The sequence below is a fragment of the Bombina bombina genome, chromosome 2, assembly GCF_027579735.1.
Source record: "Bombina bombina isolate aBomBom1 chromosome 2, aBomBom1.pri, whole genome shotgun sequence".
Taxonomy (NCBI): Eukaryota; Metazoa; Chordata; class Amphibia; order Anura; family Bombinatoridae; genus Bombina; species Bombina bombina.
Genome location: NC_069500.1, coordinates 12,158,224 through 12,162,702, shown reverse-complemented (window position 1 = coordinate 12,162,702; position 4,479 = coordinate 12,158,224).

The window sequence follows — 4,479 nt, the reverse complement described above, 5'->3', positions numbered from 1 at the left end:
AGTGTGATGCAGATAAACAGTAGCTATACCAGGTTATAGAGAGAGGTGTGGAGTTCAGTCAGAGCATATGCATATGATGTTGCAGACTTTAAATTGCAATGAGATGAATGCAAAAAAAAAAAGATTCAGGTAATAATCCCCTATCAAATGACAGTCTCTGTGTTTATAAGCAGATTCCTCCTGTTGCTGAGATTATCTGTGCTGTGCTTAAATTGGGGTTTCTGATACAGTCACACAGGGGCCCAGTAAGTGTGCTTATTAAGGTGTTAAATGCAGCAAACACCAAGCCTTTTAACACATCAGTTAGGGTTTCTATACACCAATCTTTGATCTTCTGTAGCTAAACAGGATTGTAAGGGCCTGAGGCTGTAAATTTAGGCAAGGCCTTAATAGCTACAGGGTTTCCCTGGCAATTCAGCAGGGGCCCGTTTTTAAAAGGCTTTTATTTCAGCTTTTTATCCCTTAAACATATGTTCATGCCCTCTGTCTACCTGTTGATGACCTCTGCTGGCTCTTCTGCCCCTCTGATGGCCGCTCTGATCATTAGATAGTCTAGTTAGTTGTGATGTTAAGAATAGCTGGTATGGGGTTTCCAGGCAAAACAGCAGGGGCGCATCATGATAGAAGACTCTAACTCAGTCAAAACAGCTCCTTTCTGCATAAAAAATATGCAATCTTGTTCCCCATTCTCTCCCCTCACTTCTCACTTGGTTCTGTCAGTCCAAACATGTCTGGACCAGCGATAATCTCCCTCAATGCCAGGTCAAATGTGGAGCTTCAGCAGGAAACATCCATGTCAGTTCATGGCTAGCTCCGCCCCTAGAGAATGACATTTTTATCTGCCCTTTACTTTCAATAGATAGCGCAGCCACGATAAATGGGAAATTATGTGCTCGAGTGCAACATATAATAGCAGTGAATAAGTTAGCGTAACTGGAGACCTGAAGTAAAGTGCTAGGGCGAGATAACAGTCTATACAAACACAAGTAAAACTTATTAAAATAAAGTATTTCCCTATATTAAAAGTAAAACATGTCTTCATTAAACTAAGGCCTCTAATTATCAAGCTCCGTACTTACCTGCATTTGACGGCCCCAATACGCTCGCCTAACATCGCTAAGCCGTGCACCAAGTACGGAGCGATGAGCAGCGGACTGTGCTCTTTGGCTTTTTCCCAGCTTTATTGATACCCCTGTCACTAAGCACCCACACTATACTATACTGTTTTACCCCCTATACCACGGCTCCCGGAGCCCCCCGCAACTAAAGTTATTAACCCCTAAACCGCCGCTCCCGGACGCCGCCGCAACTATAATAAAGTTATTAACCCCTAAACCGCCGCTCCCGGAGCCCACCGCCACCTACATTATACATATTAACCCCTAAGCTGACACCCTCTATACCGCCACCACCTACATAAACTTATTAACCCCTATCCTGTCGCTCCCGGAGCCCACTGCAACTAAATAAAATGTTTAACCCCTAAACCGCCGCTCCCGAGCCCACCGCCACCTACATTACATTTATTAACCCCTATCTTGCCACCCCTACACCGCCGCCACCTATATTACATTTATTAACCCCTAATCTGCCCCCCCCTACACCGCCACCACTATATTAAAGTTATTAACCTATAAACCTAAGTCTAACCCTAACTTAAATATAATTTAAATCAATCTAAATAAAATTACTATTAACTAATTTATTCCTATTTAAAACTAAATACCTGTAAAATAAACCCTAAGATAGCTACAATATAACTAATAGTTACATTGTATCTAGCTTAGGGCTTATTTTTATTTTACAGGCAACTTTGTATTTATTTTAACTAGGTAGACTAGTTAGTAAATAGTTATTAACTATTTAATAACTACCTAGATAAAATAAATACAAAATTACCTGTAAAATAAATACTAACCTAAGTTACAATTATACCTAACACTATACTATAATTAAATAAATTAAATTAATTAAATACAATTACCTACAATTAACTAAAAGTATAAAAAAAAACACTAAATTACAGAAAATAAAAAATAAATTACAAGAATTTTAAACTAATTACACCTAATCTAAGCCCCCTAATAAAATAAAAAAGCCCCCCAAAATAATACAATTTTCTACCCTATACTAAATTACAAATAGCCCTTAAAAGGGCTTTTTGCGGGGCATTCCCCCAAAGTAATCAGCTCTTTTACCTGAAAAAAAAAAAGAAATACAACCCCCCCAACATTAAAACCCACCACCCACACACCCCTACTCTAAAACCCACCCAAACCCCCCTTAAAAAACCTAACACTAACCCCCTGAAGATCACCCTACCTTAAGCCGTCTTCACCCAGCCGGGCCGAAGTCTTCATCCAATCCGGCCAGAAGTGGTCCTCCAGACGGTCCGAAGTCTTCATCCAATCTGGCCAGAAGAGGTCCTCCAGATGGGCAGAAGTCTTCATCCAGATGGCATCTTCTATCTTCTTCCATCCGACGAGGAGCGGGTCCATCTTGAAGCCATCCAATGCGGAGCATCCTTCCAGCACGATGACTACTCGACTAATGATGTCATCCAAAATGGCGTCCCTTGAATTCCGATTGGCTGATAGGATTCTATCAGCCAATCGGAATTAAGGTAGGAAATATCCGATTGGCTGATGCAATCAGCCAGTCGGATTGAAGTTGGCTGATCCAATCAGCCAATAGAATTGACTTCGCATTCTATTGGCTGATCAGATTGGATCAGCCAATCGGATTGAACTTCAATCCGATTGGCTGATTGCATCAGCCAATCAGATTTTTCCTACCTTATTTCCGATTGGCTGATAGAATCCTATCAGACAATCGGAATTTGAGGGACGCCATCTTGGATGACGTCATTTAAAGGAACCATCATTCGTTGAGTAGTCGTCATGCTGGAAGGATGCTCCTCATCGGATGGCTTCAAGATGGACCCGCTCCTTGTCGGATGGAAGAAGATAGAAGATGCCGCCTGGATGAAGACTTTTGCCCGTCTGGAGGACCTCTTCTGGAGGACCCGTCTGGAGGACCTCTTCTGGAGGACCCGTCTGGAGGACCTCTTCTGATTGGATGAAGACTTCGGCCCGGATGGGTGAAGAAGGCTCAAGGTAGGGTGATCTTCAGGGGGTTAGTGTTAGGTTTTTTAAGGGGGGTTTAGGTGGGTTTTAGAGTAGGGGTGTGTGGGTGGTGGGTTTTAATGTTGGGGGGGTTGTATTTCTTTTTTTTCAGGTAAAAGAGCTGATTACTTTGGGGCAATGCACCGCAAAAAGGCATTTTAAGGGCTATTTGTAATTTAGTATAGGGTAGGGAATTTTCTGATTTTGGGGGCTTTTTTATTTTATTAGGGGTCTTAGATTAGGTGTAATTAGTTTAAAATTCTTGTAATGTATTTTTTATTTTCTGCAATTTAGTGGGGGTTTTTTTTACTATAGTTAATTTTAGTTAATTGTAGGTGATTGTATTTAATTAATTTAATTTATTTAATTATAGTTTAGTGTTGGGTGTAATTGTAACTTAGGTTAGGATTTATTTTACAGGTAATTTTGTATTTATTTTATCTAGGTAGTTATTAAATAGTTAATAACTATTTAATAACTATTGTAGCTAGTTAAAATAAATACAAAGTTGCCTGTAAAATAAAATTAAATCTTAAAATAGCTACAATGTAACTATTAGTTATATTATAGCTATATTAGGCCTAGATTTGGAGTTTGGCGGTAGCGGTAAAAACCAGCGTTAGAGGCTCCTAACGCTGGTTTTAGGCTACCGCCGGTATTTGGAGTCACTCAAAAAAGGGTCTAACGCTCACTTTTCAGCCGCGACTTTTCCATACCGCAGATCCCCTTACGTCAATTGCGTATCCTATCTTTTCAATGGGATCTTTCTAACTCCGGTATTTAGAGTCATGGCTGAAGTGAGCGTTAGAAATCTAATGACAAAACTCCAGCCGCAGAAAAAAGTCAGTAGTTAAGAGCTTTCTGGGCTAACGCCGGTTCATAAAGCTCTTAACTACTGTACTCTAAAGTACACTAACACCCATAAACTACCTATGTACCCCTAAACCGAGGTCCCCCCACATTGCCGCCACTCAATGAATTTTTTTAACCCCTAATCTGCCGACCGCCACCTACGTTATACTTATGTACCCCTAATCTGCTGCCCCTAACACCGCCGACCCCTATATTATATTTATTAACCCCTAATCTGCCGAGCGGACCTGAGCGCTACTATAATAAAGTTATTAACCCCTAATCCACCTCACTAACCCTATAATAAATAGTATTAACCCCTAATCTGCCCTCCCTAACATCGCCGACACCTAACTTCAATTATTAACCCCTAATCTGCCGACTGGAGCTCACCGCTATTCTAATAAATGTATTAACCCCTAAAGCTAAGTCTAACCCTAACACTAACACCCCCCTAAATTAAATATAATTTTAATCTAACGAAATTAATTAACTCTTATTA